Source organism: Diceros bicornis, chromosome 16 (assembly GCF_020826845.1).
Source record: "Diceros bicornis minor isolate mBicDic1 chromosome 16, mDicBic1.mat.cur, whole genome shotgun sequence".
In the NCBI taxonomy this organism is placed as follows: Eukaryota; Metazoa; Chordata; class Mammalia; order Perissodactyla; family Rhinocerotidae; genus Diceros; species Diceros bicornis.
In genome coordinates, this window is record NC_080755.1 from 34,554,937 (window position 1) to 34,582,545 (window position 27,609).

General features: G+C 36.3%; 1 long non-coding RNA gene across 3 annotated transcripts in view; it reads right to left on the reverse strand.

Moving 5' to 3' along the window:
* The window catches only part of LOC131415385 (uncharacterized), a 382,856-nt gene that overhangs the window by 184,542 nt on the left and 170,705 nt on the right, over positions 1–27,609 (reverse strand). Inside the window, exons 2-4 of one of the 3 annotated variants that reach the window (XR_009222441.1) lie at positions 26,590–26,677; positions 24,096–24,230; positions 19,278–20,785 (exon numbers count right to left, since the gene is read on the reverse strand). This is a non-coding gene — a long non-coding RNA (uncharacterized LOC131415385). Of the gene's footprint in view, positions 1–19,277; positions 20,786–24,095; positions 24,231–26,589; positions 26,678–27,609 lie in introns of those variants that run through there. The other 2 variants (XR_009222443.1, XR_009222442.1) reach the window with 2 other exon arrangements.

The following is a 27,609-nucleotide window of genomic DNA, read 5'->3' on the forward strand; positions in this document are numbered from 1 at the left end:
ATTATCACCAAGGATGTTGAGGGAGCCTTTGGACATAAGCTGTGCAGTAATTAAGTTGTCCTCATTTAAAAATGACCACGTGGTTCACATAAAGGTTTACCAATGTGTTATCTCTTCCCCACATCTGATTTTTAAATATTCTCAGTTGTTCGTACTAGCCAAAGGTTTCCTATAATCATGTATACTAGAAATATCTTCATCTTCATATCTATCCAACTGGGGATCAGACATAAATCATCACTGGTCAGAAGCCAGCTCCACTCCACATGTATACAAAGCTCAAAGGGCTGGCTGTTCATGAAAGCCAGGCTGGAATTTTCCTTCTGGGAGCTTGAATGGTCCCAGCTTCTTTGTCTACAATTCTGTGATTGCTTTAATCCAGGGATTTTTCTTTTTCTTTTTTTTTTTTTGAGTACTTGGAAAGAGATGCTCCATCTTTGGAGTTTATCTCTCTATTTCTACATTTTAAGAAGTTTGAGAAGTTGTATAGATTGGGTTATCTGGGGATAAAGCCTCTACTGAAACCTAGACATTTGTCTATTCTCATTAATAATTACATTTTTATGGCTACAGCAAGATTCTAGCTTACTGTTGTTTTATTGAGTAAAATGGCATAATTATTCATTGCCATTTTGTTTTAGAAAACAAAAGCAAAAAACAAAAAAATAATAATTTTGTGATATATTCTGCGATTATCTCCCAGATGGATCCTCTGTACGTTTTGAATCTCTACCAATAACCAATTAATAGCAGTGCATAAGCTAGTATGACTTACACCCTGTTCCCCAACTCTGGAGACTGACTTTATTGGAACTTACTCCCAGCTCTCTTTCTTGGCGCTGGTATGAAGTATGGAAAGTTTACCCTTTTTGCCCTTCTCTCCCTCTTACTTTTCTGCACATTTCTTTGTTGAGGGCTTATCGTCTCTGGGCCCTAAACCACTCCCCCCATCCCCCCCATACATTCTATCAGTACTCTCCTGCTCTCTCAATCCTACTATGACTGCAGAAGGAAATCTTTATGGTAAGGTGTAGATAACTGATTAACAGATAACATACATTACTTTTAAAAGGCACATGAAAAAGATGATGCTTAATACAAGGATGCAAAATGGACTGAAATCCATTATGGATTTGTGCTCATTATGGAGACCATTTTAAAGATTCATTTTAAGGCTCAGGGTTGCCTCTCTTATGCCTCTCAAATCGAATTGCACCAATGGCTGGCCACCAGGGGCCGAGTCAGTGCTTGCGTGTCCTAGAGATAATAAAAAATCTCACAGTGCGTTCCCCAGACTCTTTGACAGAGCTCAGATCCATTGTATTCCTTCTTTGTCTATTGCTTACTGTCAAATTCCCTTTTTACACTTTAATTAAGCTCCTTTTGGACTCTGAGGAGTGAAAGAGCTTTTCTGAAGAATAATGACAGAAAGGAGGAGGAGAGGAAGAGCTCGTTTTGAAGAGAACTGTTTCTGCCTTTTTTTTATTCCATAGGAATCCTAGCTGTATCCATACTCTGTGTCTATATATACACACGGGGGAAAAGGGCAAAGATGAATGTTGACTTGGGCAGAAAATGGTGCTCCCTGGGGACAATGAAGTAACTTTAATAAAGGCCATTATGTTTGGGGATGAGCATATGTGTGTGTGAGAGAGAAAGAAAAATAAAGACAAAGATTGTGAAAGGAGAGAGAAAAAATATTAAGACAAAGAAAGGAAAGGGGAAGGAAAGAAGAGAAAGGAGGGAGGGAGGGATGGAGAGAAGAGACAGAGAGAGAGAGGTTAGCACCTGCTCACCTTGGATGCCCCTAATGGTAAATTTATAATAAGGAGATGAGGCTGCTGAATGATTTACTGCTAATCCCATAGCAATAGCGGGAGGAGGTGAAGGAACAAAGGTTTACAGTCCCTTTGGAGATTTGTTTCATCTGCGCATCAGCCCACAATTAATGGCCATTTAGCTGTTGTTCTCCTGCTGGACACTGGTGGATTGATTCAGTAAATAAAAGTGACAGAGCCATGTCCCATGGAGGCAGGCAGCGGAGTCTCTGCACCTGTTATTTGTGAATCTCCGCTTGCCAGGTCGTTGACCTTTAGAAGCTGGCAAAAATTAATAAGTGAAAGCACAAAGCTGCTTGCTTCTAAAAAATGCAGCCAGAGGACCCAGGCAGCGGTTAGGCTGCCCTTCTTAGGACCTGGTCAGAACCTCTGAAGAGTTATCCCCTCTCAGTCTTCAGACCAGTAGCATCCACGGGAGGTGAGAATCTCAGCCAGTCTCACCATGTGGTCCAAGAAGGCTCAGGGATGTGGAAACCTTGAGATCTTCTGGGAGTGGAAAACCATAGTTAATCCTGCCAGTTTGGGGTCTGGCCTGCCTCGTTCTTCCTGAGGCACTTTGGTGGCAGTGGGGTGGGTGGTGAGCCTCCCAGCCAAACCGGGCTGGCGCATCTGAGCAGCTGTGCTTGGCATTGCGATCTGGTGAGCAAACAGCTGCAGTGGGTAACTGATCATTTGCAAATAGTTAATGACAGATTTGTCTTTTGCGTTCACTGCCATAGGAGGGGAGGAAAAGAAAAGAGAGGGAGAGTCAGGCCAGGGGATTTTATGGCTGTTGCTACTGCCACTGCTGTTATTATTGTGGTTGTTTTGAAAGTGATAGGAAGGTCAATTGAAGTTAACAAGGTTTGCTTCTTTCCGGGGCTAGCTGTCTCCAGACTACAGGCTGTGGGCAGACCATAGTGGTCAAGGAACATGAGACCTATACGGCCTAAATGAGGATGCATCAACCCAGTGTACTTTTATTTTCTTCTTTCTTTATTTCTCTCTACCCATTTTGGGGTTTTTTTGGTAACTTGGCTTTTTATTATTTATTTCTCAGTAAATTGCAGTCGTTTAGCAAGATTAATTAGCCTTTGTTTGCCATGCAGATGAGAAAGAGGCTGGATTTGGTCAAGTGAGTTACTGAGCATTAAATAGTGCACTCCATCCACCTATGGATGTTATTTGAGGGATCATAAAAGACACCTGCCCTAATATACCCCTAAATAGAATTGCACCATTAGCAATGCATTCATCTGAGTTAAGGCATTTCAGGTTTTAAGAGTCCTCCTTTAAGTGGTTAATTCCACTGGGATGTAACTCGCTTGTTTTTTGTAGTGCGTCTAATCCATCAGCACTAGGAACAGCCGATGAACACTGTCACCAAAATATGTGGGGAATCTGGTCATTCCCTTTTCCACTGCTATCAAACTAGCCAATGCATCATTGTGTCTTGCCTGTATTTTTGCATTGTGCTCCTAACTGGTCTCATGTTTTTCTCAGTTACCCCTTTGCCATCTTCCTCCACCAGTAACCAGGTCATGCCACCTGCTGAAAACTCTCTAGCAGTTTCCTAAGTGCTTAGAATAAAATCCGAATTCCTTACATTGACCTTCAGACCTGACTCTCGGCTCTCACACTCCCTCACCCTCACCCACTCACTCTTCTCGAGCCCCTCGCAGGCTTTCTGGCTTTTCCTTTCACATGAGAAGCTTGTTCCTTCCTCAGCAGCTTTGACTTTGCTGTTTCCTCTTCCTAGAGTTCTCTTCTCAAGAGCCCCACATGGCTGACTCCTTTTCAACATTAAGGCTCCATCTCAAATGTCGTCCTAGAGCAAAGGCCTTCCCTGACCCGCTTGTGTGAAGTAGATGTCTCCCTGCAGTCCGTCTTGCAATGCCCTGATTCTTGGAGTATCCCCATCACTGAGAAAAATACCCTACACAAAGTGGGGTTCAATATGTCCTACTTGAATGAAGAAATTAATAAAATTTGGAAAATTACCTTATTAGAGTTTAACAAAACTGACACTGAAGGATGGAAAAAAAGAATTAATTCTTCTGATAGAAAGCAAGCAGAGAAGAGGGAAAAAGAAAGATCTAGGATATGGAGTTTACCAGAGGGAATTGGGTGTGGAGAGGGCCTGGCTGTGCACCACAGTGAAAGGAGGGATTCCTAGAAGTTGAGGGGCCTTCAAGAGAAATGTGTGATGTGTAAGAAGTGATAAAAAGTGAGAAGCAGGCAGAAATAACATGTGAGAGAGAACTAAGCATTAACTTCTTTTTAACCTTTGTATTTTTGGCAAAAATCATTTAATGTACAGTCTACTCAACATTAAACATTGAATGGCCAGTCCATCCTTCTTATTAAACCAGGACTAATAATCTCTAGGTTATAAACATTGTAAAACTATCTAACTGGTTTTCCAGGCTTCTTCAATCTCCAATTTCCTGCATTATTTAATGGCATTATCAACCAACAATCTAAATGGGAATAGGCTCGTAAAACCCAACCCAAGCCAAGAAAGATGAGACCATTTCATGGCTTACAAATAGCTCAGCTGCATCATCCACTCCTAAGTGCCCTTAAAGGTAGTGGTGAGATCCTGGCTTCCTAGTTCAATGATGCCAGATGCTTTATAGAACCCCAGAGAAAGAAAGTGAGAAGTATCTCTATGAGCCTCAGAGCCTATCGCCTGGTAATTATCAAGGCTAACTCAAGACTATGTATAGTGGAAAAGTAATTTTTTTTAAATCAAAGTCAGTTGAGGGCTGAACTTATAAGAAAATAGAGTAATATACATGATATATTCTGTGCAATAAATCCTTCAACTTTACCATCACCAACACACTACACGCTCACACACCCACACATACCCACATCAAATAACCTTTATTATCATACCATTACTCCCCTGGGAATCCTGGGGATCTGGAGGTTTTGAATTGGCTCAAGCAGTGTTTAAAGCCTTTATCAACTACGGATCATCAAGGGGTTATTTTGAAAGTAGCGGAAGTGTAGACACAGTGAGGTGACACAGGAGATGAGACCCAGTGATTTTTCAGTAGGAAAATGGATTCCAAAATATGGTGGGAAATAAGCATCCCTAAGGTTTCTGCTTTAATATATCTGGGATGGGACCTAAGAGTGGGTATTTCTAACAAGTTTCCCAGTGATGCTGATGCTATTATTTTCTGAGTCCCAGACTTTAAGGATCACTGGTCCCAGTCCATCTTCCAGTTTTGACAAATGGAGTAAGGATAAACATATTTATCCCGCAAATGTTTATCAATCATTTACTAGTGCCAAGGGAATGTTCTTTTTACCCTTCCCATTAACAGAATATGGCAGAGTGACCATCCAAAACTTTGAGAAGGGTATTGTGCTTTTGCCAAATGCCCTGTGTGGACATTTCAGAGGACTTTTGCATGTCTTTCAGGTTAAGGAGGGAAGATCTGGTACCCAGTGACTGACCCCAGTGGCCTGGCTTCCTGCCATTGACCCATCTGCAGGTGAACATGGCTGGAGCCTGCCTGCTCTGGCTCCATTACATTCTCCTTTCTCGGATGCATCCATCTCAGCCAGGGAATTCAGCTGACAAAAGAGAGTTTGTTTAACTTTCTCTTTGAAAATATTGTCCTTACTTCTTATCACAGAAAACTTGGTCAGAAAGCTCAGTTAAGAGCAGAGATTGAAACATGCTTCCATCACTCACGAATATAGAATAAATATTACTCATCGAGCAAAAAAAAAAAAAAAAAAAAAAAAAGAGCAGAGAATGTGACCCAGACCCCCAGATGTATGATCATGTCCCTCCCTGTGGAAAACTGTGGAATGACTTGCCAAGTAGCTGGATGGCTTGGGGTGCTCGAATCGGCCCCCAGTGAAGAGAACATTAAGGCAAGGTTTTGGTCAGGAGAGCTTATGTCCAACTAGGGAAATTGCTTCTAAGAAGGCTTCACTGTGGGGTTTCCTATTAGGATGTTTTGAGACAACAGGTCAATTATTTCTCACTCAGATGCTGAAACTAGTAGCAGGGAGAGATCAAAGTGTTACAACAAGAGGTTAATGACTGAAATAAGTTTAACAAATAAAGGGAAAAACTTTTGTTCTCTGTACACAGCATGGAGCCAACCCCTAAGAGTCACTTTAAGAATAGGTCACAGAGTCAAATACTGCAGAGCTGTGCTGCAGAGTGTGGGACAATTTTGTAATGAATAATGGCGTTTATATAATATAATGGTTTGCGCTGGAAGCTGAGGGCTACTGAGATCAACAGTAAGTACTGACCCACCACCCGTGCAAGAGTCTTATTATTTTTTGACCAGAGTGGGAGGCTCAATGTCCATGCAGGCTTATCTCCAGATCTGTATTAATCTGCTCTCATTATCCAGGCTTCCTTTCTGATTAGCCAGAGGTCAAAGGATCTGGGCTTGTACATGCTGACTGTCTGGCCTACTGACATGGGGGGCAGGGGCAGGCTAGCTTTCAGACCCAAGTTAGAGAAAGTCCCTCTCAATGTCCTCATAGGCTTTAACTTCAGGGACAAATTGCAGGGGTAAAATCTGCTGATCGGAGCGAGGCAGGATTCTTTACAAAAGTCTCCCAGAGCAAATGAGTTTGCATGAGAATCTGAACAACGGTTCACAGACTTTGACGCAGAGAGACAGATTGGAGAGTGTGTGTGTGTGTGTGTGTGTGTGTGTTGGGATTGGAGGATAAAGTTCAGTCTGGTGAAGGGTACTTTCCCAGAGAAAGAATCACTTTTATAAGCAACAGAGGGATAAAAAAGGTGATGCAGCTTTTGTTTTTGAAAATCAAATGAGGCCTTATGCTTAGGAATGTTGATCTTAAAAAACGTGAACCTGAGAGGATATACACTTCTGAATATTCTCTGTTGTTCCAAACAGTCGGAATACCCCTTTGGATATTGCCTTCAGAGCTGGTATTCCTTTCAAATATTTTTTATTATAACAAAGTTTCAACTTCTTTAAAAGGTAAAATTAAATGAAAAAGCCTATGTTTATCATGTCCCTCTCTCTTAGGATTAGGATGACTTTAGGCATGTCACTTACCTTCTGTGTGCCTCAATTTCCCCATCTGTAAAGTTAGAATAAAATAGTATCTACCTCCTAGAGTCTTTGGGAGAATTAAATGAATTAGTATACTTTAAAGGCTTTAAATAGTACCTGTGATATAGTAAAAATAAATAACTGTAAAAAGTTAGCTAATACTAGAATTGAGACTATTGGGAAAAAACACAGGTAACTAAATGGAGCAGTACATTTTTTGGTGCAAAACACTCAATAAGACATATGTCATGAGACACAAACTGTTGGCATTCGTGTGGCTAGGATCCTGTCTACCACCTTCCCCACTATTTTTATCTAGAGCCTCTTCTCAGACTTATACCTCACCTCAAGCGGTGAAAAATTCTCTAGCTTGGGGGAAAGTACCTCCCAACTTTGTAAACTCATTCAGGAAACAGATCATGGGTGTCCAGAATTCATGACATTTTCCATTCCCCATAGATAATTAAATGATAACCTTAAAATTCCACAGAAAACAAAAGTTTAGTTTTTTTATTGTTTTTGTTTTTCTTTAAAAGCCACTGCCAGTTAAGCTGACCCAATATTTTCAAGCTTATTTGCCATGTAAAGAGGAGTCAAAATCACAGATTTTCAGCTATCCAGGCTGCTAAGCACCCTTAGCAAATAAGAGTAATTTAAAACCCATGTAAAATCTCATATGCAGTCAGCTATTTTATATACATGTACATACACAGTTTAAAGAGAGAAGTAAAAATAAACAAGTTAGAGGAAATTTGGCTGGCTTTATAGTATACTCTGACCTAATCTCCCGCAGTAATAACTTCAAATCCAACCTAATAGAATAGCATGAGTAACAGCATTTTATCTCAATTAGCTCAGGTTGGCACTAAATAAGCTTGGGTCTCTTCTATAAAATTTTAAATACTTCCTTGTGACCACCTGCACACATTCCCATGATTTGCATGTATTTGATTTTAATGTTTTTGTTTTGTTTCACTTAGTTTTGTATTTTTACTTTGTAATAGAGATGGATGAGAAGAATGGAATGGGAAATTGCTCCAAATATGCCCCAAACCTCATTCCCTTTGCATAGCACCGAGTATACTCAGTGGGAGAAACAATTGCTGAGGTCTATAGAAAGTGATTCATGTTTTTCTAAACCTTGTTGTTTCCTTTTAAAAGACTAATACATGAAAATTTGGCAAACAAACCTCTTACAAAATCAAAAAAAATGATTTGGGCACAAAACTTTCGGGATACAGGTTGCTAAACTTAATGGTCTGTAGTATCTTTCATCAGAAATGAAGTCAGTATCCTAGAACCAAGCAACGAAACAAGCTATATAAATCAACACAGAAAGAAATCATACTAATGACTTTCCCCAATTTAAGGAAATGTCAAAGGCAAGCATATAAATGGAATGCAATCAATATGAATAATAATAAATAACTATCATGAGTACTGAACTTTCCATCAAAATTTTGTTTTAGTGTTCTGGCATATTCTAACATTTAAATAATTCTAAAACTTTTAAAACATGTACAAACAGGGATGAATTAAAGTACTCCTTTTGGGGGGGGGTGCAGATGTTGAAAAGATGAATCACACACACAAAAAGCATCAACATGTCAAGGCAAGTTGACAAATTTTCCAAAAATAATTTCTATACACTTGACTATCTCACACGTTTAGTAAAAGATATTAACTCATATGAAGCTGATTCATTGAATTAGTGCCTAACTTGTCACTAAGTGTTTGAAAGAAGATGATAAAAAAAAAATCCAGTATGCTATTAAGATGATGTCTTTCCAAAGTTTCACTAGATTAACAAAGAATATTTACAGAGAGCTATCAGAGAAGGATGCCACCAAAACATAACATTTACATATCTAATGTTTAAATTTACCCTTCTCACCTTCTGAAGAGTTTACTGTCATTTCTGTGACCTAGTTTCTTATGGACCAGATCAACATGGAGAAATTAGGAAAAGAAATAGACAACAAAGAACAGAATATTCTCTGTTGTCTCCATGTTTTTTCCCCCCTCTCTATAAATAAAGCAACGAAATTCAGTGTGAAAGAAATGAACATAAGGAGGCCTGAATCTGAGTCTTGACTCTGCATTGATAGATTATGTAATTCTGAATGAGTAATATAACTTCTCTGTGTCTTATTTTAATTCTGTTCAATATGTGGGTTTGGAACCTAACATAATTACTTTTTCACATGTTAATTATGAAATATTTTAAGAATATAGAAAATGTACCTAATGATATTACAATCATATATCTGCTATACATACTTAATAAATGCTAATATTTTGTCATATAATTTGAACATCACAGAATTGATCAATTTTAACTTGACAATACAAAGATTTTCAGTAAATTTACAGAGTTGCGTAACTGTCACCAGAATCCAAGTTTAGAATGTTTCCGTCACCCTCAAAGGATCCCTTAAATGCCTTTCACAGTCAATCTTCATTCCCCGATGAGAATTTTCTGGATATCTCATATATAGAATCATACAGCAAGTAATCTTTTGCATCTGCCTTTTTCCACTTAGCGCAGAAATCAGCAAACTGCAACTCACAGAACAAACCTCCCTAACTCCCACATTTGTAAATAAAGTTGTATTGCCTACAACCATACCCATTCATTTACATAATGTCTGAGGCTACTTTCCTGCTACATGGTAAAAGTTGAATAGTTGCAACAAATTGTATGGACTGCAAAATCTAAAGACTCTATGATCAGACCCTTTAGAGAAAAAGATTGCCTATCCCAGACTTAGCATGTCTTGAAGATTCATCACATTGTAGCACAATGCGGTTCTTCCCACCTTTATGTTGCTGAATAGCATTCCATCCTATGCATGTAACACATTTCCTTTATTCATTCACCAGCTGATAAGATTGTTTCTAGTTCTTGGCTACTATGAATAACGTTGCTATAAATATTTGATATAAGGCTTTTTGTGGACATAACATTTTCATTTCCATGGATACCTATGGGTGGAATTGATAGTCATATGGTAAATTTACATTTAACTTTTTAAGAAGCTTCCATATTGTCTTCCAAAGTGGCTACACTGTTTTACGTTCCTACTAGGAATATATGAGGGTTTCACTTTCTCCAGATCTTCACCAATACTTGTTGCCTGTCTTTTTGATTTCAGCTGTTCTAGCGGGGATAGAGTATTACATCATTGTAATTGTAATTTTCATTTCCTAATGACAAATAGTGTGGAACACTTTTTTGTGGGCTTATTGGCCTTTTGTCTATCTTACTTTGTGAAGTATTTATTCAGTTGCCTATTAAAATCAAACTCTGAACACAGTTATTTATTAGATTTATAATTTGTAAATATTTTCTCCAAGTCTGGCTTATCTTTTCAAATTCTTTTTTTTTTTTTTTTGTGAGGGGATCAGCCCTGTGCTAACATCTGCCAATCCTCCTCTTTTTTTTTTGCTGAGGAAGACTGGCCCTGGGCTAACATCCATGCCCATCTTCCTCCACTTTATATGGGCCGCTGCCAGAGCATGGCTTGCCAGGTAGTGTGTCAGTGCGCGCCCAGGATCCAAACCGGCCAACCCCGGGCAGCCACAGTGGAGCCCGTGCACTTAACTGCTTGTGCCCCCGGGGCCGGCCCCTTCAATTTCTTAATGATGTGCAGTTTTTAATTTTTATGGAGTTTATCTTTTTTTTTTTTTAATGGATTGTGCTTTAGGTGTTGCAGTTAATAAATTTTTGCCTAACCCAAGGTCGTGAAGATTTTTTCATATGTGTTCTTCGAGGACATTCATAGTGTTAGCTCTTACACTTAATTCTATTATCCACTGTAATTTCTTTTTTGCATATGATGTGAGTTGTGTTTAAATTCATCTTTTAGCATGTGGCTAGCTAATCGACTTAGCAAAACTTGTTGAAAAGATTATCCTTTCTTCATTGAATTGCCTTGGTATACCTCTTTCAACAATCAACTCTTAGTATAAGAGCTAATTTCTAGACTCAATCCTCTGTGTGTCTATATGTATGCCAATGGCACCCGATCATGGTTATGGTACTTTTATAGTAAGTTTTGAAATTGAGAAGTAAAAGTCCTTCAACTTTTTTCTTCTTCAGTATTGTTTTACTATCTTGGGTCCTTTGTATTTACATGTAAATTTTAGGATCAGCTTGTCAGTCTCTGCCAAAAAAATTAAAAAAAAATAAAACACCTGCTAGATTTTTATAAGGATTGCTTGAATCTGTAGATTAATTTTGGAAGAATTGCCATCTTAATAATAGTAAGTCCTCAAATCCATGAATATAGAAAGTCTCTCCACCCATTTAGACTTTAATTTCAATCAGTAATGTTTTATAGTTTTCAGTGTTCAAGTCTTGCACTTCTTTTGCTAAATTTATTCCTAAGTCTTTTATTCTGTTTGATGTTATTGAGAATGGAATAACCTACTTTTGTTTTCTGATTATTAATTGATTAAATATAGAAATACAATTGTTGTATCATGTACTATGCATCCTTGCTGAACTTGTTTACTAGTTCTAATAGTTTGGGTTTTTTGGGGGAGGGTTGTTTTTGTGTATTGCCTAGGATTTTCAACATATTGAATGATCTCATCTGCAAATTACTGTTATGCTCCTTTCTTATCTGAAAGTCTTTTATTTCTTTTTTACTCCTGGCTTTACTGGCTAGAACCTCTAGTACAATGTTAAACAGAAATTGTAAAAGTGAACGTCCTCGCCTTATTCCTTATATTACAAGGAAAACATTCAGTCTTTCGTCATTAACTATGATGCTAGCTATAGGTTTTTTATAAATGTCCTTTATCATGTTGAGAAAGTTCCCGTCTTAGTTCCCTAGTTTCCTAGTTTGCTGAGAGTTTTTATGACTTTGTCAAATGCTTTTCCTGTATCTATTAAGGTGATCCTCTGATTTTTGTTCTATATTCCGTTAACATGATGTATTACATTAAATGATTTCCAAGTGTTAAACCAACTTTGCATTGCTTGAATAAATACCTCTTGGCCATGGTATATAATCCTTTTTGCATGTTGCTGCATTCAGTTTTCTAACATTATGTTGAAGATTTTTGTGTCTATATTGATGAGAGACATTTATCTGTAGGTTCTTTTTTTTAATACTGTCTTTGTCTTTGGTATCAGGTTAATACTGACCTCATAGAATGAAATGTGGAATGTTTTCTCATATTCTATTTTCTGGAAGACTTTAAGAAAGATTACTATTATTTCGTTTTTAAATATTTGGCAGAGTTCATTACTGAAGCCATTTGGGCCTGGGCTTTTATTTGTGAGAATATTTTTAATTACTATTTAATTCCATAACTTATTTTATTTCAGTCAGATTTTCTAATTCTCCTTGTTTCAGTTTTTGTTAATTTGTTTCTTTCTAGGAATTTGTTCATTTCCTCTAACTTGCCTCCTTTGTTGACATAAAGTTGTTCATAATATTTCCTTATAATCCTTTTAGTTTCTGTAGGGTGTGTAGTGATGTCCTCTTTTTCATTCCCAGTTTGGGCCATTTAAATCGTTTTTTTTTTCTGTTTTGTCTAGTTAAGTGATTGCAATTTTGTTTAATCTTCTCAAAGAAACAATATATAAAAGTGCTTCCTTCTTTAAATTCTTGTCAATAGAATGTTTCCCAATCTTTTAGATTTTGGTCTTTTCAATAATATGAAAGTATTATCAATATTATTTAATATGCTTTTTAAAAATTATTTGTGAGGTTTTTTTTTCACATGTTAAAGATTTTTATTTCTTGTTCAGTGAACTTCTTATATGTTTTGTCTACTTTATATCAGATTGTTGTCCATATTTTTACTTGATGTTTAGAAGTTTTGGTATATAAAGACATAAGCCATTTATTTGTACTATAAGTTGCAAATATCTTCTGCTTGTTTGTCTTTTTCTTTTGGACTTTGCATGTGGCGTTTTTGCCATACAAAATTTTCCATTAAAAAAATATAGTCAAATCTCTCTCTTTTTTATTACCTTCCTTTTGAGTCATAACGTTTTCTTCTGCTCCAGATAAAATTCTCTCATATTTTTTCTAAAACTCCTTTATTTTCATTTTTACATTTAGACTTCTGGTTTACTTGAAATTTATATTCGTGTATGATGTGATATTTGGACATGATTTTATGTTATTCCAGATGATTATTCAATTGTCCAATTTTAAAACTGTTGATTTGAGATGGCAATTTTATCATATACCAAATTATTAAATGCACTAAAGTCTATTTCTATGTCTGGATTTATCCCATTTCCCTGGCCTACCTATTGATAGATGCATAAATATTGCACATTTTTATTTTATAGAGGCTCTATAATATACTTTAATTTCCACCTGAACATAGTGCTTTGTTTTTTAAAGCGTTCTCTGGCTATTCTAAGTTTTATATCAATATAGATATAAATAAATATGTACATATAACCTTTAATATCAATTTCTTTAACTGCAAAAGGAAAGTTGGCATTTTTATAGAAATCAAGCCTAACTCAAAAAGTAACTCAAAAAAGAATTCACCTTTTTTTGTTACTGTTGAACTGTGATATACAAAGACGAGCTTTCTTTCCATTTTTTTCAAATATTGTTTTGTTTCAACTGTGTCTTAAAGTTTTCCTTATACAGGTTTTGCACATTTTTTGTTAACTTTTTCCCTAAATATTTTACTAAAATACTTTGGTGCTGAGACATATAAATGTGTTAAATTTTGTGAAGTACTTTGTAAGAATTTATGGTGCTCACTATGATATTTTTCTTCATAGATCTATCAATATAATAGATTATATTATTGGGTTTCCTAATACTGAAAAAGTCTTATAGTCCTGGAATCAATCTCAGTTTTCTAAAATATATTTTTAATGGTTGTTGCATTACCTTTGCTTATATTTTCTTTAATATTTTTGCTACAATATTGATATTTGAGAATTGTCATCAATTTTGTGTTCATTCTCAATAATATTTTTGAATCCATGATGTATTTGATTTATATAGGAATTTGGGAGGTTTTTTTTTCTCTTCTTTGGATTATCTGACATTTATAGAATTGATAGAATTTCCTTGTGAAACTGTTTATGGAACTTATTTGTGACAAATACCTGTTATAGTTTAGTTCCTCAAATTCTTCTCTGGTTATTTACCAGTTTAGATTATTTCCACTGGTGTTAGTTTTGGTCAATTATATTTTCCTAGAAAGTAATCTATTTTATCTAGATTTTCAAATGTATAAGTAGAATTGTGCAAAAGAGTTACTGATAAATTTTTGTAAAGAATTCTCCTTTTGTATTTTATTTAAAATTTCTCTAATTGTTTAATTTGTGTATTCTCTTATTTTTTATTATTTAAACTAGAATTTTGTATTTAGTTGATTTCTAAATGCCATCTTTTTATGTATTTATTAAATTTGAGCTTTGTATTTTTCTACTCAGAATTTCTGCTTTTGTTTTTATTAATATATTTCTTCTGCTTCCTTTTAGTTTGTTATTCTATTGTTTTCCAGATTTTTGAGTTGGATATTTAATTCATTTTTCATTCATTGATACAGATATTTAATGCTAGGAATTTCCTTTAAGCATTACTTTAGCAACATTCCATAGGTTTTTACATGGCTGTTTTATTATCATTTTTTTCTAGAAATTCTGAAATTTTGTTTTTATTTTCCTTTTATGCCCAGAGGGTTTATAGAGATTTTACATAGTTCTAGAAGAAGGGCATTTAAAATTTACTATTAATTACTATTTTTTTCTGACTGCTATTTTTTATTGTTCCCATTTTTAATCCATTGAGATTTTCCTTGTGATCTACTATGTGGAAATATCATTTGTAAATATTTTCATATATACCAAAAAGGAAGTGTATGCCCTATTTTTGGATTCCTAGGTTTGAAATGTATTTTAAAAGATATCAGAGGAGCTAAATTGAATGGAAAATTATTTAACATGAGAAAATGTACTGCTATAATCCAAAACACTAAAAGATTAAAGGCAAATGATCATAAGATGTCTTCAAGAGATACAGAAAACCATTTGATAAAATCCAAATACTTTCCTGTAAAACAACACATATCCCTTGATCGAGCGGGAAACAAAATCTTAACATGGAAAAGAGTATTTACTGTTTTCAAGTATTTTAGATCCAGTTTGTTTAATTACTTTCAAATTTGTCATTGTTACATACATTTTTGTATTCAAATGTATATATTTGATATGATAATGTCTTCAGTAGTATAAACACTTTACTTCACTCTCTTTTGAATGTCGATCATTTAGGTATAGAATTCATAAGTAAGAGGGTCACTCACAATTTTGAAGGTTGATTCTAACTCAAAATATCTTGTCATTTAATTGTTGTCCTTTTGTAAATAATCTCTTTCTGTCTCTGATACATGATACATTTTCACTATTTCTTTTTTGTTTCTTGATTTGTTTTGTTCTGTTTTTTGCCTTTGCAATTCTTATTCTGTAATTTTTATTCTATAATTCTGTAATGAGGCAGAAACACTTTGTATCCAACAAAATCTGTTCTTTCCTGCTTTTACAGCAATAATGCTATAGTCAGGCACATGGATAGTCTCTTCCCAGCCTTCCTTGAAATTAAATGTGGCCGAGGGACAAATTTCTCTACAATGAAACAGCTTTTAAGAAAGTAAGTATGGTAACGTACAGCATAGTGACTATAGTTAATAATACTGTGTTGCATATCTGAAAGTTGCTAAGAGAGTAGATCTTGCTTATCACAAGAAAAAAATAATTTGTAACTATGTATGGCAACAAATGTTCATTAGACTTATTGTGGTGATAGACAAAAAAAGAAAGAAAGTAGGTAGGTTTTCATGACCTTTTCCATTCCACTGGCTAGCTATGGATGGCAACAAGTCTGCATAAAGATAGAGCTATAAAATGGCAGGATTAGGGGTCTATAAATTGTTACATAAAAGAGAGCCACTCGTAAAAGAGAGCACCTGCCCTGAATGGTTTTTTGAGGGAGAAATAAGCTTCAAAGTGTTTGAGCCATTATATTTTAGGATTTATTTATAGAGTAATTTAATCTACCCTAACTAATAAAATATATTTACAAAAGAATTGTTTTTATTTATCTTTCTTACTCAGAATTTAGTGTAATCCTTAATCTGAAAACTCATGTTGTTCTTCAATTCTAAAAAGTTGTAAATTCCACTGTATTTTCAAACACTTCTCCCTCCTTTTCTCTAGTCTCCTCTTCTACAAATTTTTTAAAACATGTTTTCAACTTCCTCTTTTTCTTCTCCAGGTCTTTTAACTACCTACTTTAGCTTGAGACTCCTCAAAAGCAGAGTAAGACAAACGGCAAATTGCAACTGGTTTATTGGGGAGTGATCCCACAGAAACATGAGTAGGAGTGAGGAGAGCACGAGACCAGAAAGAAAAGTGTTATGGACTGAATTGTGTCCCCCACAAAATTTATATGTTGAAGTCCTAACCCCAGTACCTCAGACTGTGATTGTATGTGGAGACACAGCCTTCAAAGAGGTAATTAAGGTAAAATGAGTGTCATATGGGTGGGCCCTAATCCAATATGGAACTGATGTCCTACACAGACCCTGTATTATTTTTTCACTAGAGCTACCATAACAAAATACCACAGACTGGGTGATTTAAACACCAGAAATTTATTTTCTCATAATTCTAAAGGCTAGAAGTCCATGGTTAAGGTGTTGGCAGATTTGGTTTATCCAGAGACCTGTCTTCTTGGCTGGCAGATGACCTCCTTGCTCTGGCCTCGCATGACCTTTCCTCTGTGTGCAAGGAGTCCTGGTATCTTTTTATGTCCAAATTTCCTCTTCTCATAAGCATACCAGTCAGATTGGATTAGGGCCCTTTAATGGACAAATATTAACTTAATCATCTTTTAAAAGCCCTATCTCCAAAATGCATTCACATTCTCAAGTATTAAGGATTAGGGCTTCAACGTATGGATTTTGGGGGGACACAATTTAGCACAAAACAGACATACACAGAGGGAAGACTATGCAAAAACAACAGAAGAAGATGGCCACCTACAAGCCACACAAAGAGGCCTTAGAAGAAACCAACCCTACCGATACCTTGATCTCAGACTTCTAGCCTCCATAATTGTAAGAAAATAAATTTCTGTTATTTTAGCCACCAAGTCTGTGGTACTGTGTTATGGCAGTCACAGTAGTTTGATACAGAAAGGAAGCCAATGATGGGTGAATCATAAGCAGATTACCACCGTGAGCAATTAGAATTCAATACTGTTGGGGACCTCTAGGGAGGTATGGTTGAACATGGCTCAAAACATGGGGCATTTATCCACCAACTCCCATATAACATTTATTCAAGCTGCTCTCATGGACCTTAGTTCCTTGACACTTGCAGCATTTTCTATGTATGGTCTAGGTACACTCTAGCAGCCAGGGCATGCTCTCAGGCAAAAAGCCAGAGGAGATTGCAAAAAAAAAAAAATCATCCGCATGCAAATGAAGAGTGTTTGTGGGGGAGATATGAATGGAGAATTGACAGTGTAGCCTTCACCACTCTCCAAATGTGTCATTAGTTTATCTCTTTGTTGCATTTGGGTAAGTATTTAACTATTGTGTAATCTGTCCTATAATTCTCACTTTAGCTGATTTTTATTTTGTTTATTATAAGAATAATGCAACTGACAAAGAAATTTGATTGTTTTTCTGGCATACAACACAAGAGAGTAAAATCAATTCAAAAAAAAAATTAGACTAAAGATCTATAAATATGATTAACCTTATTTTCATGAAAGAGTGGATAATATATCTACATTTTAAAAATGGATAAATAATTTTTACAGAAAAAAACATTCAAATATAATATAAAATAATCATGAGACATAATATGCCATGAATATATCATGCATACGGTAAGACTATATACCTAGAATATATCAAGAACATCAAGTAAAGAAGCTCATTAAGTCTGCAGTAGGTCCTAAACATTTGTATAATAACAAAATAAAAATAGGTAACTGATGTGAATCCGCAACTGAAAACAAATGACCTAGAAGATGCTAGACTCATATTAAAAAAATAAAGATGTGACTAATAAAATTTTTAAAAATAACTGAAATTGTGACTGATAATTTGTATTGTCATTGTCTAATATCAGGGAAAACAGCACCATGACTAATAAATAGAAACATACCGTGGCCAGTAAGGGCACTGACAAATTTCTAGGAACTTCCCATATAGTCTACAATTTATGAACTATTTATATTAATATCATTTTATCCATATAAGTTTAACCTAGGGAAAGCTAAGCATGTCTTTTAATTTGACAACTCCTCCCATACAATTCATCAATCGGAACATATCTAATAAACCTAATTATTTCTAGCACTTCTCTTTTTACAAGATGAAAAAACAAATTTTTGTAATTTTCCAGGAACCCTCTGCGATATCTAAAGGACAATTTTAGTTGCAAAAGATATCATTTCAGACTTTATTTAGGAAAGGCAAAATATCAAAAGTTATCAGAAGATTTGAACACTTGATTAAGAGAGTATCATGGATTGCTATGAAGTAATGCTTTACTACTTATTTAACCGAAATTACAATAAAATATTAAAAAAAAAAAGTAACATGATTTTTAAAGAACTTTAGTCTTTCCTAAGTGAGAAACCTCTGTTTACTTAAAATAATCAAGGACATAAGAATATAAATATAGACCATAGAAATTTCCTGTGGTAAAACACAAAATCTTTGTTATCTCGGCAGATTACACAGAAGGTAAAGTATATCCTTTTTAGCCTCTTTTAAGGGGAGACCAATAATCCAAAATTATTTATTCATTTTAACAGAGAGAAAACAAAACTCTAGTTTTACATTAGTATAACATTTGATACTATAGGTCTTTTTGAAAGTCTCAGAAATAAGCCGATGAAACCCTAGGCAACTTTGACCATAATAAATAAAATTGCCTTTTCACAAGTCTGTATGGTTTTTTATGTCTATATACATTTCTTATAACTGAACTTTTCAAAGTGGCAAAATGAACATATTCATTATGAGACCCAAATATATATAGACACTCTTCACCAAATAAAACTGAGGCCAAAAATATGTAAACTTAAAATTATGTTTAGCAATTAACGTTTCAGTATTCTATTCCAGCTTATTCTTTTAGATATAAACTAAATATCCACTAACTAACTCAATTTAGTGTCGGTTCAAGGTTTTCAGTTACCTAAATATCTTCAAAATTATCTTCAAGCTAACATATTATAAAACATGATTACTATTGAAATAAAATTTATCATTTGATTTCACAAATTTACATTTTTGATAATCTTAAACATTTAATAGAAGTAATGATAACTTATTTAATTAATAAACCTATGTAAGTTTAGAGAAAGTAAACCAAAGTAAAAAATAAATCTTCTTGTATGTTGTACTTAACACTGAAAAATCAGAGAAAATACAGCTGCTGTTATTGAACTAAACATATTCAACTAGTCTCATTTGCCAAAAATTCACCTAAATGATGTGAACTTGAACTCTTAGAACATTTCTGAGTTATAATAGTAACTAACTTTTATTTTTCACGTTAAAAGTATTAGAGGTTTAATTTCTTCATATTGTGAAAAGTTTAGGAATATTTGATTAACATTAATGCTTGTTTATTTCTACACTAATTAAAATAGAACTCCTTTAAAGGATTGTATAAGTGAATTTGGGAGGTAGGAAAATATTATGCACTCACACAATGAGAGGTAAAGGCCTTTCTGAGTTACACACATGTAAACATACAGAAATACAGAGAGAAAAAGCCTATAACTTCAACTCTAAAATTTAGTCATGGGTCAAACATAAACACACAAATACCAATTTATCCATTCAGATATATACTTCCTAGTAGACATGAAATTCTTAATTTATATGTGCTCAAAATAAACAAATAGACAAACAGAAAACACTAACAAACCAGATTCTCTGTCTTTCTCCCAACAAATGTTAAGATCGCTATAAACCATCAATCTGTCTTTACAGATATTGCCAAATGATCAGACAACGAAGCCAAAACATGCTGGTACCAGAAATCAAGTGAGCAACCAAAGGCATCAAAATCAATTCCTTATCATAAAGCAGATGAAGAAAACTCAGGAACACAGGATAAAGACCTGGGTTGACAGTTGAGTCCCCGGATCACCAGTCAGGGACAGAGCAAAGGGCCTCCAAGATGCCTTATTACCTGGGCTGAGTAAATCGGGATCTGAAGCCAAGGACCAAGCATACATGACTCACGGCACCAAATCAATGAAGGATAAAATGTAATAGACAATTAAGGAGATACTTTTTATTTAGGCTATTACAATAGAGAGAATATTCACTAATGACAAACTTCTCAAAGAAAAGGAAGGGGGTCCTTATGGGTGTCAGGAGGAAGAATAGAGGCAAGTCTTCTCCGAATATGTAAGAGCAGGGCAGTCCTTTGCTGTTAGCCATTTCTTAGAACACAAAAGAAGCAGAAGTACTCCTTGACCATTGCTTTTTTGTAGGAATGAGTCAGTTGAAATTCAACATTATCGGAGTTTTCTTTATTTCTTCAGGTAATATTGCAGTTTTGATTGTGCGCCTTTCTTTGGCATAGTTGTTTATTCTTTGAAAGTCCTGTATGCCATGGTATAGGAAAGTTTCACGGCACAGAATCTTCTTACCTGTATCAACTTGGTTCCAGGGATTTCATTCCTTAAAAACAATTGTAAGATTAATTTATTGGCTTTGGTTTACTCACTGCACAGGTATAAACTCAAACTAAAAGCAAACGCAGGGCAAGGTCCTACGGTTTCAACTTTTTATCCCTATTTTTTTCCTCCTTCTCGCCCTTCTCCCCTTCTCCTCCTCTTCATTTCTTTCTTTAGTATCCAATACCTAAGGCAAAAAATAAAATGCAAACTTGCTTACACCTTTGTGAATATCTTTGTGTAGAGTTCTCCAGTAGAAGTATTCTGTGGGTGGTATTCCCTGGGGAAAGGTTTATTAAGGAATGCTCTTAGAATTAGCACAGTTGGAAGGAAGAAAATGCAGGACTGGGCAGAGGGAGGAGTCAAGCTATGCACTAGCAGCTGAAGACTTGGCTGCCCCTATGAGGACTTCTGGAGGTGGGATGATCCCACAGATTTGTCCTGAGCTGGGTTGAGAAGCCAGGCCTTTATGCCCCTGTGCCCAGCCATTGGACATGGGCCATCTCAGGAAGGGGGCATGAGTTTGGGCAAAGTGACTCTCTTCAGCTGAGGCAATCCCCAAAGGGGACTGATAGGTGAGGATTATGTGTAACTGGAGAAATAAATCTTTTATTCCTAAGAGGATCTCAATAGCCCAGTGCAGTGTCCACAAAGTATGTTCCAAAAATAATGGGGAGAATTTAGAGCCCTGGGATGTATGCAAGAGACTCAGTTCTAATTTAATCACTCTGTTCAGGTTCAAGCTCTTATTTCCTGCCCCTGGTCTCTGAGTATTAGAATCCTAGTCTGTAATTTTGAAGCCCTGAAGTTTATTGTAAATGTTAGGGGCGTCATCTTCTCCTTAAAGACTTTGCCTTGATTTCTCTCTTTGATTTTAGCACCTTGGTATTTCTCTTTCCTTAGAGCTCAGCTCTAAATTTATATTTTATTCATAGTTATTTTATAGTGTCTTTCAGATCATTTTATTACTTTGTGTTCCTAGGGTTCTAAAACTCCAGCTTGCCGTATGGACTCTGCGTCATTGACTGTTTCTCGGCATGGGTTGTATTTGTTGCCTGTGGATCATTTCCTGTATTTTCAGTCACAGAGGGTCCTGTCTACATTAGTTCAGTCCACTGAGGTGATCAGTGTTTCCTTAACATAATAATGTTTACCTCTGATATGTTATGATTTTAATTGTGAAATGCTGCTCAAATTTCCTTTTTTTCAAAGGATTCCTTCAGAAGTAATGTGTCCCATCTAGTTTAGGAGACACAGTATTTTAGAGATTTTACTGATAAAATCAGACTTAGAAACTTGCATTGTTTGACCTTGACACATGCCATTATTACTAAATAGGAAATCTCCATAACATAAACATCAATTTTAAGTACAAAAACAGGGCACTATTTATCTAAAAACCAAGTTAGTCCCAAGCCACAATCACATTTATTATCATTTATTCTTTGTATATACAGTTACGTGTGACACCTGTCTTTGCCAATAAAATCCATAATCCTGGAGAGCAGATAATGTATTTTCAATTTTCTTTGGCCTCACCTACATTATTTGGGACAAAGCCCAAAAATATATAGGCATTTAGTCCTCATGGAGGCACAGAAGGATGTAGAGAGGAGAGAGGGAGAATGCCAGAATGAGAGGTTGCCAGATTCATTGGCAAGCATCTTGGCAACATCTTACGTGGTGAGGCAGCGTGACGCAGTAGCTTCTGAATCAGACAGACCTGGGCTTTCACCCCAGCTCTGTTATGCACTAACTGAGTAACCTTGGGCAAATACTTAAAGCTCTTTAACCGTACTTTTTTTTTCTCACTTGATAAATGCGCTTAATAATAATACCTAACTTACAGAGGTTCTATGAGTATTAAATGTGATAATGAATATAAATCGTCTTATACCATCCTGACAAAATTAGGCATTGCAAAAAAATGTATAAAAAACAAGTTTCCTTCCCTTACAGCAATATTACTCTGTGTGTTCCTAATTGCAGTACTTGAATAGACAAAAATGCTGTTAAAAATGCAGATTCTGGGCCTGCCCGGTGGCCTAGTGGTTAAGTTCGCGCACTCTGCTTCAGCAGCCTGATGTTCACGGTTTGGGATCCCAGGTGTGCATTGATACACTGCTTGTCAAGCCATACTGTGGCGGCATCCCACATAAAGTAGAGGAAGATGGGCACGGATGTTAGCCCAGGGCCAATCTTCCTCAGCAAAAAGAGGAGGATTGGCATCAGACGTTAGCTCAGAGCTAATCTTCCACACACACACACAAAAATATGCAGATTCTTTGACGCTCTCCCCACTTTGTATCAAAATATTTGTGGATTAGGCCTGGGAAACCTGCCACCCCAGCAAAGTGAAACCCTAGCTGCATCAAAAGCAGTGAGAGTTGAAATAAAAGTTTGCCTTTCTGGTTTAAGAAAAAAAAGTTGGAGAGAGAGAGAGAAATGGAGAGATGTGCGGGCAGAGAGCCGCAGGGGTCAGCAGGAGGCTCATGACCAGTGATCATCTCTGCAGGGCCTGAGAGAAGAATTGAATGGCTGAGCCCCTGCTGTTGCTTGGCTCTCATGCTAAACAGCCCTGCCCATGGCTGAAGCCTGGTCTCCAACAATCCCAGGAACAATTTGAAAATTAATATGACTGGTGTTCCAATGGACTTTAATCAATTTGGATCCGTTGTGTTGTTTGGGCTTTTTAAAAAATTTATTTGGTGGAAAAATTCTTATGGATGAAAGACAAGGATAAATGACAGAAACTGCTGCAGAAAGAACGCTGAGTTCTTTTCTGGAATGTGAAAGAAGAAAGTTTTGTTTTTCTCCTTTGCAAATAGTGTGAAACTGTCCAGACCATTCTGTCTGGAAGTGATGCTGCTTTGTGTCTCTGTCCTTTACAATATCCAGTGCAACATTTCCCATCGTAGAATATCATCCTTGCTAAGCACACCTCTTCACAACTACTCTTTTCTAACTGTAGGCTGCAATATATCTAACCTCATGGCTTTCCTTCAAACTATAGTAGTTATAACAATGCAATGCATATATTAGGGTCTAAAGTCAAGCTGAGCCCTAAACTCTGCCTCTAAGACAAAGAATAATGATTCCTGAACACCAAACAAAGGGAGAAACAGATTCAGATACTAAATAATTAAGTAGCAAAGAATCTGATAACTTACTCAACACAAGGTTGTATCTAATGTTATTGCAATTTAGCTGACTTTCTTACTCTGCTCACGACTCAAGACAGATGCAAATGAAGACTCAAAAGGATCACACAGAACCAGCCCTGTTCTTTGGGGCTCTATCTTGCCTGATTAATTGGTGGAGACATGGCCCTCACTGACAATTGCCAAGAACCCGATAGCAGCGCAAATCAGCCCATCGAGATGCAGAACAAGCGACAATCAGACTTAGGAGGCTGATTTCTTCTAAGCCAGTGGGCAGTGACAATAAGGGTGGTGTTGCCATGCTGAGAGGCAAATAATCAGTTGCCCACCACCTACCTTATCTCCAAATGTGTTTAGATCACTAATGAAAATGAGTCCAGAGGCTTCCCACGGGTCAACATTTTGCACATCAGAAAAACACTATACAATTCAGTTTGAGCGACGAGTCTCCTCAGACACCACACGGGGCTGCTGGAATAGGAGTAGAAGCTTGCAGGTCAAGAGAGGCATGAATTCTTAATGCCCCAGGAGTCCAAGGACAAAACAGCAGGGGCAGTTTCATATTCAATTATTTATCAAGTTCACTTATAAAAATAAACCCAATATCTAGACTAGTTCGTGCATATGAGAGAGAAGCATGTATGTCAATAAATAATATGGACAATTCAGCTCTCTACAAAATATTCCTCCCCTTACATCTTAAGGATAAAACCTAACTCATCTGGCAGTATACAATACCTGGTGCCATATATTTTTGTTTTATGAAGAGTGCTCCCAGACACAAATATACATGGATATAAACTTACCACTCGGATATGAAGAAAAATTATTTATCCTTCTAAATTAATTTTTAAATAACAATAACAATGATAGAAGCTGCAATTTAGTGGATGCATGTATACAATTTTTCAAGTAATATAAAGAGAAAATATACCAACTCTCTATGCATATACATACATATCCACTCAAATATACTTTTTAATCCTCATGATAACATGTGAAATAAAACTTAATATCCTCATTTTACAGAAGAGGATTGAGAGATTAAGTATTTTGCCCAAAATTAAACAATAAGTGAGTAGCAAAGCTGAGATTAGATCCTAGTACTTTATATTATTTAACCAGAAACTAGTTTTTAGTATCTTCAGATATATGGGTCCAGAGAAGGGCTCTTATATTTGGGAGGAGGGGTCACTTATCACAGTACCCTAATATCTACCTCGTGGGCAGTCATAATAATATTGATTTATATCTCACCAATTTTATAGTGTATAAAATACTTTCACATTTAGCTTCATTCACTTAAAAGTTATTGAGTATCTATGGTGTGTAAAGTATTATGTCGTTTGCTAGAACAACAGATCAGAAAGAGATACCCCTTCCTTTAAGATTACAATTTAGTGAGGAAAGAAAGTCAATAAGTTTTGTAATAAGGGCTGTGATAACTATGATGAGTACACACAGTACTCAGGAAGTGAAGATGAGTGCCCTCTAAATTAGCTCAGAGGTCAGGAAAATCATCCTAGTACCTTGTGCTAGTTTTGAAACCCAAGTAGGCATTCAATAAACAAAAAGGGGGATGTAGGGAGGAAAGAGAGACATTTTGAGCATAACATATAGTTTGTGCCATGCAGATGTGAATTAGGATCATGTCTTCATTCAATTGCAAGTGGCTGATTTTGACTTGAATAAAGCATACTTATGTGGGAATAGTTAGGAGATAAAACTGCAGAGGCAACCAGAGACCAGAATTTATTTTTTAAAATGGAAGAGTTTTGGAGTTTGAGCTTTACCCTGAGAAGTAGGCTTTGACAAAATGTGAAGAGATCGTGGTACAAGGATAGATCTCTGCTTTAGGAAGATCCTCATGGTGTTATTGTAGGGACAAAATGGGTGAATATGGGAGGACATGGTGGTTGTAAAAGATTTATTTGAAGCAAAGAATCAAGATAGAAAGCTATTGGGGCTGGCCCAGTAGTGTAGCGCTTAAGTTGGCATGCTCGGCTGTGGCTTCCTGGGCATCGCTGGTTTGGATCCAGGGCACGGACCTACTCACGGCTCATCGAGCCATGTTGAGGCGGCATCCCACATAGAACAACTAGAAGGATGTACAATTATGACATACAACTATCCACTGGGCCTTTGGGGAGAAAAAGGGAAAAAGGGAGGAAGATTGACAACAGATGTTAACTCAGGGCCAATCTTCCTCAAAAAAAAAAAAAAAGATAGAAAGCTATTGTTGTAATCCACGGAAGAATACAGGTCTTAGATCTAAGACAATGCTGAGGAATACCAAGGATGGGATGGGTGTGTAAAAGCCTTAGGACTGTACCATCAGAGGTCTGAACTAATGGTTGTAGAGGACTGAACGAGAGAGGGGATTCTGTCATGACCCTCTGGCTTCTGGCCTGGGTAACTGAAAGGATGGCCATGCTCTATATTTATAAGAACATCAGGACAATGATTTTGTGAGGTAGGGAGGCCAGGTAGATATATTACTCTCATTTTTACATCTGAGGAAGCTGAAATCTTGGAAAACTAAAGCTAGGGTGCTCCATTGTGCTATGCTATCTCTATTTAAATTTGATCAAATCATGGCAAGAAGAAAAGATTTATATGACAACACGTCTAAATAGATTCATTTATATTCACAAGTCAGCAGATGGATACCTTCTGATAAAGTCAGCATGATCATATACTTAAATTACTTCTAAGAATCTATACGATACAAAGTGTAGTTCAAAGAAACATTAATCAATTCCAGAATTGGTAATTATATTTAATCATTTGACGTTTGAGGTAAAATACATTGACAAAATCCAGACCTTACCTCTATTATGAGGGAACGAGATGGGAGTGGTACTACAAGCCGTTAATTCCATCAAATATCTCCTTCCTCAGCCTTGGTAGTACGTCTCCTGTTAATTTAATTATTATTATTATTTTTAATTTTAAGGGAACTCAGAGCAAGGATAATTTATTGAGCTAAGATAAACTGATCGTCTGTCTAATTTCCTTCATTGGATAATAAGATGGATTTAAGTGTTCTAGCACGGCAATCTTTATTCCTTGCCTTTACAACTCTTTTGATCTTATTGAGGAGACAGGACATATTCCACTCAGAATGAGACAGCTGGGCAGATTAGAGAGGCAGAGATTCAGGCAATCAATGAGGTTGGCATTGAGTAAAAACGAGTAGGCCAGGGGCCGGCACCGTGGGGTGGCAGTTAAATGCGCGTGCTCCACTGCTGGTGGCATGGGTTCGGATCCTGGGAGCGCATCGACGTACAGGCCATGCTGTGGTGGCATCCCACACACAGTGGAGGAAGATCGGCATGGATGTGAGCCCAAGGCCAGTCTTCCTCAGCAAAAAAAAAAAAAAAAAAAATTAGTAGGCCAGAGGAGCCCTTATAGCTTTCTGGGTGCAGAGCCTCGTCAGGTTGCAAGGAGCCAAGAAAGACTCATGAAGATCTTCCCTGTTTCCACAGCTATTTCTTGGAAGATGCTCTTACCAAGTGCAACTTCTCAGCAAGTAAATGCTATCATTGAGTACATATGTTTTAAAAGGAAAGAAAGACCATTCCCAGATGAAAAAATGTGAAATTCATCTCATATATTTTGATTTTCTGAATCAAATATTGTTATTGTTCATCATCCTTTTTATTTGAAAAAAGGATATGTTACAGAATAATTGTTTTTGGTTGTGCAATTCTGTGAGATTTAACACATGATCAGATTTGTATAACCACTACCACAATCAGGATACAGAACAGTTCCATTACCAAAATAATTTCCTCCTTCTGCCCTTTGTAGTAAAACCCTCCCCTAACCTCTAACCCCTGGCAACCAC